Here is a 15,110-nt window from a genome sequence, read left to right as displayed (position 1 = left end):
CATTGGTGGCACAGTGCGCCAGTCCCTCTCAACCCCCCCAGTATTAAAATCATTGGTGGCAGTGGCCACAGGGACCTCTCCCCTCCCCCTCATTGGTGGTGCAGTGGCAGCTTCTGATCGGAGCCCCAACTGTGTAAGCCTGGGGCTCCGATCAGTTACCATGGCAGCCAGGACGCTACAGAAGCCCTGGTTGCCATGGTAACATCCCTGATGCTGTGTGCACAAGGCACAGAGCAGCAGGGACAGTGTGAAGTCCTATTCACCCTGATAGAGCTGAATAGGACAAGGGATGAAAGATCCCAGGTTCTCGCCCCTAAGGCTACTTTCACACTTGCGTTCAGAGCGGATCCGTCTGAGACGGATCCGCTCATATAATGCAGACGGTGGATCCTTACATTTTGTTTTTTTGGCCCATGTTAGCCTTTGAGTTTGACATGCTTGATGTAGACCAATTGAAAAAATTTATTTTAGCCCAAAATGAGTAAAATAAAATCATAAAAAAATATTGACCTCAAAAGGTGTTCACAGTCTTGAAAGAAACAATCCAGGAAAACACTTCTATTCTTCAAGGCATTCGTTTTAAATAGACATTAATGATATATCTACAAGCATGAGGCTCTCTCCGTTGCCATTAATGGGAGATAGCCGCGTGCATGTTCGGCCTCTTCTCTGAAATAGGAGGTGGGAGTCCTAGAAGTGGAAGCTCCCCCTATCGAATATATATGACATATACTGCCATCTAGAAGTTTTTTGACAATTGACAATCAGTCAATGTGGTCATTGACCAGAAAAGGTTGTGTGGTCATGCTGTAAAGTGTACTGTATATCTGGTTTATTGTCTCCTGCCCATACCCTTCCTTGTGTAAACTTCTGATTGGTTAGCGCTGTAGTAATTGTGACTTCTTCTTTTTCCCACTAAATGTACTCGCTTAAAACAATTTTTGCTTTGTTCAGACTTTCTTCTGCTCCATTAACACTTGGCTCGGCTCCTCTTCCAATCACAGTGTCTTGTTCTCTGCATGTAATGAATGGAATTAAACAGGATTCTCGAATATAATTTGTATTTGGCAACGGTTAAGAATAATAGGACTCATTTTGTTGGCCAGTTCTATGCCTGATTTCACTTTGCTACTTATTCAGACTCTTTAATGTTAAATTAGGAAAAGTTCCTTCTAATTAAACTGGTGTTTAAAAGGCTTGAATACAAAATATTAAGCATTTAGAAGCATAAAATACAGAGGTGCAATTTAAAGCTCCTTGGTCCCAATACTAAATCTGTAACAAGCCCCCACATGTGGCATCTATAATATTGGTGTCTTCTTAAGTGGCAGAGGGGTCTTTCTGCCTTCCACAGGCACCACCACTGCAATGTGACTGTCACCTGTACACCCCCTATGCTTAAAGCACATAAAAAAGCTCCTATACTCTGGGAGACAGAGAAGACTTTCTTCCATATGTCTGTTAGGATATTTTTATCTAAGAGATGATCGGCTTTTTTAAAAATATTCCCCTATCAATAGCTGAAGCCGAGAACTATGATTCAGTTTTAATATACTGCAGCCAGAAACACAAGATTTGCATTTTAGATTATTAGATTATTTACAGTATGTTCTGGATTTCCAGTTCTAACGTTTATATTCTAGATTTCCTGTTCTGACATGGACATTCTAGATGTTCTTCTTCTAACATTTCTGTTTAAATGCAGCTATTTATTCTACAATGAGTAAATATAACCAGACACTATGGCACTTTCAGTATCTGTCTTGATATTCCCTGCTCTGCCGGAGGATGCAGAGCAAAGGATATCATACAGTCATACAGGGTAACAAACAATGCACCCAAAAGGAACACTAGGACCCAACAAATCTACATGAACCACGCTGCTGAAAGTGAAGTGCACCCAACAGTAGAAAACATCCCAGATGCTAATGGGAGAAGCAATTCCCAACCCTGGAGACATGGCAACGAGTTATGAGAGGTTTAAGTCAAGAAGGTGAGATCGATGTGGATGCTACCCAGGTTTTCCAAGGCTCCAATAACCGCAAAACCTTCTCATGTGTTCAGAGCTCCCAGTGGGAGAACTCTTCAATGCAATAGAGCAGTTTTATCTTATCCATCCACATATCCATAGAATGAGGTTCTGGGTTCAACCATTTTTGGGGAATAAGGAGTGTAGCTGTCATAAGCAGAATATAAAGGAGGTGATGAAAGTAAGGAGGGCAGCACATCTCCGGAAGGTGAAGTAAGACTAGCTAGTAGGGGGTTAGGGGGATGTGGATGGACAAGATCTGAACAATTAAGTGCTCAATCTGATTCCAATAAGTGCGAATGAGTGGGCACAACCACTAGATATGATAAAGAGAACCTGTGGAGTGCCCGCACCGCCAACACGTGTCAGGAGTGTTCAGAAAAATTGCAGCCACCCAGTTGGTCAGGAGTATGAAAGAGTTCTCCTGACATACCTAGAAATGCCATGGGATCTAGAAAGAATCTTAGCTTCTGAGGGGAGAAAGGCATCCCCAAATCCCCTTTCCATGCCAAAAGCTATGGAGGCTTCCCCAGAGTTAAATCTATGGTAATCTGCCTAAACAATCTGGAGATCAGATGTCTGGGGGGGGGGGGGGAGAGGCTGAAGGAGGACTGACTCAAACCAAGGGGGGGATAGAGAGGAGAAAATATTTTTTAAGAAAAGCACTAGAGATGGCCCAAAAATGGTCATAAACTAAGGCTGACTATATGGGTAACAGCTTGCAAATTTCTAAAGCCACTTTTTCACACCAAAATCATCCTCCCAGTGCCTCCCCATGACATCACTGAGTAGTTAAAAATGTTACGTATACCCTTGAAAGCATTTTTGTATTGTTCAACTATACACCACCAGTCATTTGGGCATATCTTTTTGATCCATGTCTTGCTTTTTTCTACATTGTAGATTTGTATTAGAGACATGAAAATATTGAAAAAACATATAGAATTAAGTAGTAATCAAAAAAGTGTTAAACCAGAATATGTTTTAAATGTTAGTCTACATAGTCGCCCTTTTGATTTGATGACAGCTTTGGATTCTCTGTCAGCTTCATGAGGTAGTCATCTGGAACGGTTTCTCAATAGCCTTGAAGGAGTTCCCTGAGGTGCCAAGTACTTTTTGGCTGCTTTTCCTTCACTTTGTGGTCCAAATCATCCCAACTGGCTTAAGATTGGGTAATTGCAGAGGCCACGTTATCTGACGTAGAACTCTCTAACTCTCCTTTTTGGTCAAATAGCCCTTACATAACCTGGAGATGTGTTTTGGGGTCATTGTCCAGTTGAAAAACCATTGGCAGCCATGCTGGCTCAGTGTGCCTTGAATTTCGAATAAATCACCTGTAAAGCACCCTCACACCTCCCCCATCATGCTTCATGATGGTAACCACACATGCAAAAACCTCTCACCTTCGGTTGAAGACAGAATTCAAAAATTTTGAGTGATCACAACAGATTACAGATTTATATTGGTCTAATGTCCATTTGTTTTGTTTCTTGGCCAAAAAAATGCTCATCTTCTTCTTGTTTCTCATCAGTGGCTTCTTTGCAGTAATTCAACCATAAAGCTCTGATTTTCACAGTCTTCTCTGAACAGTTGATGTTGAGATGTGTCTGGTATGTGATCTCTGTAATGCAGTTATGTAGGCTCTAATTTGAGGTGCTGTTACTTAGCAGTTTCTGAGGCTGGTATCCTGGTCTTTATACCTTGGAGCAGAAATAAGAGTCAATTTCTTCGTAGCGTTTGATGGTTTTCATTAGAGATTGTGAATGTTTCAAATAAAAAATAAATAAAAATCTGGTTTGATCAAAATACATTTGCTGTGAATTTAGTTTAAAAACGACTATTTCCTGGCTGCAGAGAGCCTTTATACTGGTGTAGAACACTGTGCCTTGCAGTAAAACGCATAGGGAGTCTGCTTTGGTAGTGAAATAATACTGTGAGTCTGTATTACATGCAGATGACAGGCGTTGTTCTTAGTATCACTGCACACTTCACTTATTTGGGCAATCACGGTGCCAAAACTGTCCAAATATCTCAAGTATGAACTCAGCCTTACAGGTCGATGTAAGTGCCAAGAAGAAGCGCACTCCTTTCACACCGTCGTCAGCTGATTCCACATAGATGTCTACAGAACCTGTTCTATTAAACGCTTATACAAGTAGAGCTCCCCGACAGAGTGGAGAAGGTGTCAGCAGTAAGTTTGTGTTGACGTCAGAACAATAACACACAAAAAACGGATCCCGTCTGTAGAGCATTCGCCTTCACTTGGTCAGCATTTGGTCAGTAATCCATCAGCATTGCTAATGCCAAAAAAAACCAGGAGTGGATCCAAAACAGAGATGACACATGAATGGAATATTTGCATGTCTTCTGTGTTTTGTACCCACTCCTGCTTTTGGCTACTAAATCATAAGCCAATTCTGATTGGACCATACAGGCCTTACTGCTGCTACACAGACAGGATCCATTGTGCGTCACAGGATCCATTGTGCGTCCCATTTTTCCTTCCTTCTGACAGATCAGAAGAAGGGTCAAATAAATTATGTCAGCCAACCCAAAAAGGCTAAATAGTGGCCCAGTCATGAAGTGGGGAGGGTGAGAACAGCATGAGAAATCCACAGAGTGGCCCTATGACATAGTGGTGAGGTGAAAGCAGCATGAGGAGACCACAGAGTGGCCCAATGACAGAATCTGGAGGTGGCAGCAGTATCAGGAGACCACAGAGTGGCAAGGTGACATATTGTGGAGGTAGCAGCAGCATCGGGAGACCACAGAGTGGCGAGGTGACAGTGTGGAGGTGGCAGCAACAGCATGAGGAGGCAACAGAGTGGCAAGGTGACTCTGTTGCAAGGTGACTCTGTGGTATTGTGGAGGTAGCAGCAGCATCAAGAGACCACAGAGTTTTAGGATGTCTTGCAGATGGGTGGAAGACTTCAGGAACTGATTGACAACCAGATTGAACACGTGTGCCATGCAAGGCGCATGGCTCAGCCCTCCTTGATGCAGCGCCGACACCATGTTCTTCCCGTTGTCGGTCACCATGGACCTGAATTTGAGTTGTCGTGGAGAAAGCCAAGATTCGATTTCTTGCTGAAGGACATGGGGCAGTTCCTCCCGTGTGCGACACTGTTTGCCCAGGCAAACCAGATGCAGAGCAGCATGAGAGTGATGAGAGGGGTCGCACATGGCTTGCATACACTACATGCCTCCAACATAATTCTTGGATCTCTAAATGAAAATAATGTATTTGCTGTAAATTGCGAGGGGCATAGTTGGAGACATTAACTTTACAAGAGATACAGAGCAGCGGTGTTCAGCCACCTCTATTTGCTTCCTGCTGTTTACTGCTCCTCAATTAAAATTGGGGCAACTAGCTTCAGCTTACTCTGATGTGTATGCCTATGGAGTTCTTTTGTTATGGCTTTGCACAGTGAGCAAGAATGTTATGCACAATTATGATGGAACTCCTGATCTTAAGAAACTGGACTTGGAGATCGAATGCAGATGGAGCAGATAAAAACACATGAATATTTTCAGCTTACTGAAGCTGCTTGATTTAATTGTGAATAGACTGTGTGGGGTTTTGCTCTGGTAGATAGGGTAAGCAGGCACAGTACAGAGGCAAAATACAAGTTTTTAACTCAAAACATACACTTGAGGTAATTGCACAAAACAGCATGTAACTTTGCAGTCTTGGTGTTAATTCACATACAATGGAAAGTTCATATAACATAAGTCACCTTGCTAGCAGTTCTGCATCCAGTAGTCCCCAGCAGGCTTTAGGGGGCCTGTTTCCCCAGCGTGCAGCTCTCAGCCCTCCAGCACGGCACAAAGCCTCACATTCCCAAAAACAGATACAGCTCTGCTGAGCCCAGCTGCTTATTTAAGGACAGCCAGGTGCTGCCAAAACCCGGATCGGCATTTAAACTCTGGTCCGGTATTTGACCTCACCTGGCTGGAAACCATCCCAGCCACACATTCTGGCCTCCATCTGCAGATAAGCCTCCATGAAGGCCCTAACAACAGGCTTCATTTTGTCATGGGGCACTGGTTGTAATACAGGTGGTTTAATGTACGACTTACAATTGTGCCTGAAAAATGCGGAAACCAAAAATATTGGAGTTCACGCCATCTTCACCAATTGTGGGGTTGGGCTCTGGTAGATAGGGTAAGGGGGCATGGTACAGAGGAAAAATGCAAGTTCTTAACTCAATACATCAGTGTTTATTCACACTTGAGGTAATTGCACAAAACAGCATGTAACTTTGCAGTCTTGGTGTTAATTCACACACAATGGAAAGTTCATATAACATACAGACGTGGACAAAATTGTTGGTACCCTTTGGTCAATGAAAGAAAAAGTCACAATGGTCACAGAAATAACTTTAATCTGACAAAAGTAATAATAAATTAAAATTCTATAAATGTTAACCAATGAAAGTCAGACATTGTTTTTCAACCATGCTTCAACAGAATTATGTAAAAAAATAAACTCATGAAACAGGCATGGACAAAAATGATGGTACCCCTAACTTAATATTTTGTTGCGCAACCTTTTGAGGCAATCACTGCAATCAAACGCTTCCTGTAACTGTCAATGAGACATCTGCACCTCTCAGCAGGTATTTTGGCCCACTCCTCATGAGCAAACTGCTCCAGTTGTGTCCGGTTTGAAGGGTGCCTTTTCCAGACTGCATGTTTCAGCTCCTTCCAAAGATGCTCAATAGGATTGAGGTCAGGGCTCATAGAAGGCCACTTTAGAATAGTCCAATTTTTTCCTCTTAGCCATTCTTGGGTGTTTTTAGCGGTGTGTTTTGGGTCATTGTCCTGTTGCAAGACCCATGACCTGCGACTGAGACCAAGCTTTCTGACACTGGCTAGTACATTTCTCTCTAGAATTCCTTGATAGTCTTGAGATTTCATTGTACCCTGCACAGATTCAAGACACCCTGTGCCAGACGCAGCAAAGCAGCCCCAGAACATAACAGAGCCTCCTCCATGTTTCACAGTAGGGACAGTGTTCTTTTCTTGATATGCTTCATTTTTTCGTCTGTGAACATACAGCTGATGTGCCTTGGCAAAAACTTCGATTTTTGTCTCATCTGTCCACAGGACATTCTCCCAGAAGCTTTGTGGCTTGTCAACATGTAGTTTGGCATATTCCAGTCTTGCTTTTTTATGATTCGTTTTCAACAATGGTGTCCTCCTTGGTCGTCTCCCATGTAGTCCACTTTGGCTCAAACAACGACGGATGGTGCGATCTGACACTGATGTTCCTTGAGCATGAAGTTCACCTTGAATCTCTTTAGAAGTCTTTCTAGGCTCTTTTGTTACCATTCGGATTATCCGTCTCTTAGATTTGTCATCAATTTTCCTCCTGCGGCCACGTCCAGGGAGGTTGGCTACAGTCCCATGGATCTTAAACTTATGAATAATATGTGCAACTGTACTCACAGGAACATCTAGTTGCTTGGAGATGGTCTTATAGCCTTTACCTTTAACATGCTTGTCTATAATTTTCTTTCTGATCTCTTGAGACAGCTCTTTCCTTTGCTTCCTCTGGTCCATGTCGAGTGTGGTACACACCATATCACCAAACAACACAGTGATTACCTGGAGCCATATATATAGGCCCAATGGCTGATTACAAGGTTGTAGACACCTGTGATGCTAATTAGTGGACACACCTTGAATTAACATGTCCCTTTGGTCACATTATGTTCTGTGTTTTCTAGGGGTACCATCATTTTTGTCCATGCCTGTTTCATGAGTTTATTTTTTTACATAATTCTGTTGAAGCATGGTTGAAAAACAATGTCTGACTTTCATTGGTTAACATTTATAGAATTTTAATTTATTATTACTTTTGTCAGATTAAAGTTATTTCTGTGACCATTGTGACTTTTTCTTTCATTGACCAAAGGGTACCAACAATTTTGTCCACGTCTGTAAGTCACCTAGGTGGCAGTTCTGCCTCCAGTAGTCCCCAGCAGGCTTTAGGGGGCCTGTTTCCCCAGCATGCGACTCTCAGCCCTCCAGCATGGCACCAAGCCTCAGATCCCCAAAAACAGAGACATCTCTTCTGAGCCCAGCTGCCTATTTAAGGACAGCCAGGTGCTGCCAAAACCTGGACCGGCACTTAAACTCTGGTCCGGTATTTGACCTCACCTGGCTGGAAACCAGCCCAGCCGCACATGCTGGGAGGAAAATACCTGCCTTGCCAGACACAACCCCTCATTGTGTCACAACGGTAAAGGCAAAGTTTGCTGGTGTGTGGTCATCAGCGTCTTCATTATGTTTACTGCAGGACCCACGATGACGTAATTCGATCCATACAGCAAAAGGAGGTATACAATCACCCATTAATTTTCCAAAAAAAAACATATTTGAAATAAAAAATGTCTCAAATGAAAGGATAATGGAATTCGGTTCATACCGAACAAAGTCTACAATCACCCATCAATTTTCCCCAAAAAAGCCTGTTGCACATAAAAAATTTCACCACTACGTCATTTGGTCCATACAGCAAAAGAGGTCTACAATCACCCATCAATTTTCCAGAAAAAAACATGTTTGAAATAAAAAATTTCAACAATGAAAGGATAATGAAATTCGGTTCATACCAAACAAAGTCTACAATCAAAAAATGTCATCACTACGTAATTCGGTCCATACCGCAAAAAGGGCTTTACAACATATAACTGCACTGCTGAACGGCAAATAGGCCCTAATGTTTTTCCACTTTTACACTACACAAGGCTTTTCAACATATGAGTGCAATGCTGAATGGCGAATATATTTTTCTTTTGCCACCAATACACGGCAGACAGGGCTTTAGAATATATAACTGCACCACTGAACGGCAATTAGGCCCTAATTTTGTTCCACTTTTCCACTACACAAAAGGCTTTTCATTATATAAGTTCAACGCAGAACGGCGAATATATTTTATTTTGTTAGTAATACAGGGCAAAAAGGGCTTTAGAATATATAACTGCACCGCTGAACGGCAATTAGGCCCTATTTTTTTTTCCACTTTTCCACTTTACAAAATACTTTTTAACATATAAGTGCAATGCTCAACGGTGAATATATTTTTCTTTTTCCACTAATACACGGCAAACAGGGCTTTAGAATATATAACTGCACTGCTGAACGGTAATTAGGCACAATTTTTTTTTCCACTGCACAAAAGACTTTTCAACATATAAGTGCAACACAGAACGGCAAATATATTTTTCTTTTGCCACTAATACACGGCAAACAGGGCTTTAGAATATATCACTGCACTGCTGAACGGCAATTAGGCACTCATTTTTTTCCACTACACAAAAGGCTTTTCAACATATAAGTGCAACGCTGAATGGTGAATATATTTTTAATTTGCCACTAATACACAGCAAACCGGACTTTAGAATATATCACTGCACCGCTGAACGGCAATTAGGCCCAAATTGTTTTCCACTTTTACACTACACAAAAGGCTTAGTGCATAAGTGCAACGCTGAACGGCAAATATATTTATCTTTTTCCACTAATACATGCCACAAAAGGCTTTAAAACATATGAACTGCACTGCTGACTAGCAAGTATATTTTTTCTTTTTCCACTAATACACGCTACAAAAGGCTTTAGAACAGATAACTGCACCGCTGACCGGCAAATATATTTTTTCTTTTTCCACTAATACACGCTACAAAAGGCTTTAGAACAGATAACTGCACCATTGATCGGCAAATATGTTTTTTCTTTTTCCACTAATACACGCTACAAAAGGCTTTAGAACAGATAACTGCACCATTGATCGGCAAATATGTTTTTTCTTTTTCCACTAATACACGGCACAAAAGGCTTTAGAACAGATAACTGCACCACTGAACGGCAAACATATTTTTTTCTTTTTCCACTAATACACGCCACAAAAGGCTTTAGAACATATAACTGCACCACTGAACGGCAAATATACTTTTTCTTTTTCAACTAATACACAACAAAAAGGGCTTTAGAACATATAACTGCACTGCTGAACAGCAGATATATTTTACTTTTGCCACTAATACACAACAAAAAGTGCTGTATTTTAGCACTTCACCACACAACGGCTAATAAACTCTTTTTCCCACTAATACAAGCCAAAAAATGCTTTAGAACATATAACTGCACCGCACAAGGGCAAATAAGACATATAAATATTTCCTTTTAATAAACCCTGTTAATACCTGTTCAAACAGCACTTGCACCCTAATAAGAAAGGTTTGCTGGAATTACAGAGCTGTATAATGGCAATTCGGATCCCCAGTCAGTACTGTAACCTCCCCTACCGAACCCTGTTCAACATAAATGCTGCGGTAGGAACCCCCCAAAAATCTGGGGGGGGGGACAGCATTTTTGCTCGCCGGGTATATTCTTATTCAGTAAACTGCAAGTTGTTTATATCGTTAAATTTTAAGTGTGTGTGCGTGTGTGAAAAATCTCACAACAAAAAAAATATGCAAAAGGAACAGTTCTTTGTTTATCAGGTCACAGAAATTATATTGGCATATATTTCAGTTATTCCGGGTACTTTCTCTGGCAATCCCCCCGCCGAAACAATAATCTCCCCCTATTTATAATTTACTTACAGTTCTGAAGACTCAGGGGTGCTGGCTGTCTTGGCCTCAGGGGTGCTGGCTGGCTTGGCCGGGCAGAAGGAGTGTGGGAGACTGTGAGGCCTTTTTCTCCAAGCTGCTCCGAATCAGCGCTCTGGGCAGCTGGGCTCTGGGCTGGAAGTGGGCACAATAAGAAAAAATTTTTTTTCATTACATCTCAGGTCAGACCATCAATCAGACCCCCAATGTTAATCAGACCTCAGCTAACAGCCCCAATAAGATCCCCAATGTTAATAAGACCTCAGCTCACACCTCAGCTGAGACCCCAATATGAATGACCCCCAATCAGACCTCAGATAAGAGCCCCATGCCTCATAGCAGCCCCCAGTGCCTCTCATCAGCCCCCCCCCCCCAGCGCCTTTCATCAGCCAGTAATAACAGCCCCCCTAATCATGTGCCAGTAATAACAGGCCCCCCCAATCATGTGCCAGTAATAACAGGCCCCCCCCCATCATGTGCCAGTAATAACAGGCCCCCCCCAATCATGTGCCAGTAATAACAGGCCCCCCCAATCATGTGCCAGTAATAACAGGCCCCCCCAATCATGTGCCAGTAATAACAGGCCCCCCCAATCATGTGCCAGTAATAACAGGGCCCCCCCAATCATGTGCCAGTAATAACAGGGCCCCCCCAATCATGTGCCAGTAATACCAGGCCCCCCCAATCATATGCCAGTAATACCAGCCCCCCCCCCAATCATGTGCCAGTAATAGGGCCCCCCATTATGTGCCAGTAAAAAAACTAAGCATTGTACATAGTAGTGCCGGCAGCCTATCAGAGGAACAGGAAAGGGACACACCTCCCTGCCCTGCTCCTCCGCAGCCTTCTGTTTGTATCGCTGTCCTGAGGACAAACAGATCACTATGGAGATGAGTGCTTCGCTTCCACAATGGAAGCGCTCATCTCAGTGTCTGCCCCGCCGCACACACTGCTGCTGGGGGGGATTTGACCAAACCTGTCCCCCCCCCCGCATTATTTCCTGGGGGGGATCCGTCCCCCCTGTCTCCTACGCCCATGCTCTCTATACTTTCCCTATACCTTGAATAATCTTGTCCTGCACTTGTAAATATTTTTTTTTAGCACAATGAAGTTTTTTTTCTAGCAATGTCCCTAGCGCCTGTTGACGTCTCTCCCTGCACTAAGTACACTGTAAAATGCCAGAATCCAAGATTGCTGAGGCTATTTATAGGGCTGTGACATCACAGGGCTGGCTGGCTGATGATTGGCTGCATGCATGGCATTATGGGCGATTCCCCGCTTTCCAAGAGTTCCTTTCTCCATGTCCTCACACGTGCAGCAACCATTTTAGGAAAAGTTACCACGAATCGCAAGGAAATTAATCTTCGGTGCAAATAGAATTTTTCCTGAAATTTTACTTCGTCAGCTTTGATTAGCTCATCTCTAGTTTTTTGACTGCACTTAAGCATAAATTCAAAATTCGGGAAATTTTCCAGACTGACTGACCTTCATATTTGAAAATAGGGATGGACTGTCATTTCTCTTTACTTAGTTGAGTGGTTCTTGCCATAATGTGGATTAGAACAGTAGTAGAATAGGGCTATACGCTGTATAGAACTGTGTACCAATCCTACCTTCGCACAACACAACTGATGGTCTTAATTGTATTATGAAGACAAGAAATCCCACAAATTAACTTTTGACAAGATATACCTGTTAATTGAAAACCATTCCAGGTGACTACCTCATAAGACTGACTAAGAGAATGCCAAGAGCGTGGAAAACTGTCATCAAAGTAAAAGGTGCCCAAGGAGACGTCAGTTAATACAGGGTGCCCGGCCGTCTGGTGCCCAGCGCCTCCTTCCCAGTCATACTCGCCGCCTTCCTCACCTCAGCGCCGCCTCCGCCAGATCCGGCCGGCCCTCTGCTAGGACCGGCACCCGCGCACTATGCTCAGCCTGATGCGCCGCAGACTCCTGGCAGCGGCTTCGTTGAGCGAAGTGCGCATGCGCCCGGGCCGGATCTAGCAGAGGGCCAGCCGGATCTGGCGGAGGCGGCGCTGAGGTGAGGAAGGCGGCGATTATGACTGGAAAGGAGGTGCTGGGCACCAGACGGCCAGGCACCCTGTATTAACTGACGTCCCCTTGGGCACCTTAGGTAGGCACTTGACCGGTTATAAAAACCTGTTTTATGTGCTAATAGAGGCACAGGCAGATTTAATAAGTACAGTTTCGGATTCATGTTATTTGTACGGACCTGGCCCTATGTTTAGGTTATAGGGCTAAAATGTCTGACAGAATCCCTTTAAAATGTTCTGCAAGTTAGGTTTTAAATGATGAGAGTTCTCCTCATTTTTATAGCACATTACTGCACTGGCAATTCTGCTGTCCTCTTCCAGCTGCTTTTGGGAACCCACAAGTACTCGGGCTTACATGTTTGAACACACCCAGCTGACAAACATCACATAAACTTGTTTTTCATGCACAAGATTACAATATAACTGAGCACAACGGGTGCTGAAAAACATTTTCAGAATCTGAGCTCATTTCCAGTCTTTCCTATGTTTTTGTAACTGAATCCAAACTTGGACGCAAACCAATGCGTCTGCTTGTTATGAGACGTAGGAACTAAATCAAAATTTCACTTTAACTTTACATGTAGGGAACGATTCTTATTATTGCAGTCTGGTATTACAGTCACGTGGGTGATATTCTGTGAATTACATGAGAGCTGTACCAGCTTTTCCAATAAGTAAGTTCTAGTATACATAGCCACAAGCTGGAGCCCTCCAAATACCACAACCTTGAACATGGCACACACGGATCTCATAGGGTCCCATAGCAAAATTTTGTATACTTCCCCTGAGGTTTCTGACTATTAGGGCTCATTCAGACGACCGTATGTACGGGTCCACATCCGTTTCGCAAATACGGACCTATTCATTTCAACAGGGCCGCCAAAGATGTGGACAGCACCCATTACGCTGTCCGTATCCGTAGTTCTGTTCAAATTGCGAATAATATACAGCAGGTCCTATTCTTGTCCGCAATCAACAAGAATAGGCATTTCTATATAGCGCTGGACCTGTGGACCGCAATTTGTGCTGGCAATTTGCGGACCGCAAAACACTTACGGCTGTCTGAATGAGTCCATAGTGAATAAAATTCTACCAGGCAATGTGGAATGCAAAGTGCAATGCCCCAGCTTTCTGATTAACTTATTATTATTTTTTTTATTAAGCTGAAGACTTTTTAATAAAAAATATGATAAAAATGGCACCCTCGGCCTAGCTTCTGTGTCAGAAAAAAAGCAAAACGTGTGCTTCATCAATAAATAAGGTGCTTCATTCTAAACACCCTATTCGTGAAAGCATTTATATCAGACAACTGGCATAAATACGCTGATAAATCTCCAGCTTACCTTCACAAAGTGTAGTATAAAACTGACTGCCTACGGGCTCAGTGAATAGGAATTTATGCAGTTACCATTGACTGCAATGAAAGTTTTAAAAATCTCTTTGCACTGAGCTCCCACTAGTGGCAGCTGCATGAAAATGCAGCGTTTACATGTGGTAACAGAAAGAATTCAGTGCCAGGTCCCATACCAGTCATGTGGTCAGGCTCCATGAAACCTTCAGCATCATCTGCAGCTGGATATTGATGGATGTCACAGCTGATGCTTGATGATCAGAAAGCTAAAGTTTTAATGTCTCCAAAATCATATTCTCAGCCTATCCACCCCATCAGAACACCATATTCCTCTTCCACTTTTTACAACATAGAAGTTGGCATGGCTGAAGGCACCATATATTATATATATTATGTTATAAAAAAAATTACGACAATCAATATCTTCAGTATCTCACTGGGAGGGCCATAAGTTTTGTTACAGTGCCCTATTACATCTGTATATAGTGCAGGTACAGTACATGGGGATATTATGGTTTGAGCAATAAAGGTTCCCACTGCAAGCAGGGAAGTAGCTATAGGGGCACAGTGGTAGCAGTTGCACCTAGAGGCACACCTTGAAGCTCCTGGTAGCAAAATCTGTACCCATGCCCCATACCCACTATATGCCATTGGTGAGACAGCTGCTTCTGTATCTCCTACTGTTACACCCTGGTATCGCTCGGGCCCTGGTGCATAAGAGGTCTAAAGGCCCCTCTGCCACACACTTCAGTATTATAAAATGGTAAATAGGGGTTCCTTTGCATATGTTGCACTGGGGTAGCTTTGAGATATGCTTCTGACTACACACAGAGAGATCTTACACCCTGGGTAATTCATACAGAAAGTATATTAGTCAACATGCAATGAACTAGCTTTATTTGCTGATACCAGAATGCCCCTTTAATTAATAGAAAATGGCCTTCCGAAGGCTACAAATACTCTTGATTTTCCAAAATACTGCATCAGAAATGAAAATTATGAAATGTGTACAAATGTTTTTTTCCCCCTGATCAGTTCCGGTCATGGTTT

The sequence above is a fragment of the Bufo gargarizans genome, chromosome 9, assembly GCF_014858855.1.
Source record: "Bufo gargarizans isolate SCDJY-AF-19 chromosome 9, ASM1485885v1, whole genome shotgun sequence".
NCBI lineage: Eukaryota > Metazoa > Chordata > Amphibia > Anura > Bufonidae > Bufo > Bufo gargarizans.
This window is presented reverse-complemented; position numbering follows the sequence as displayed.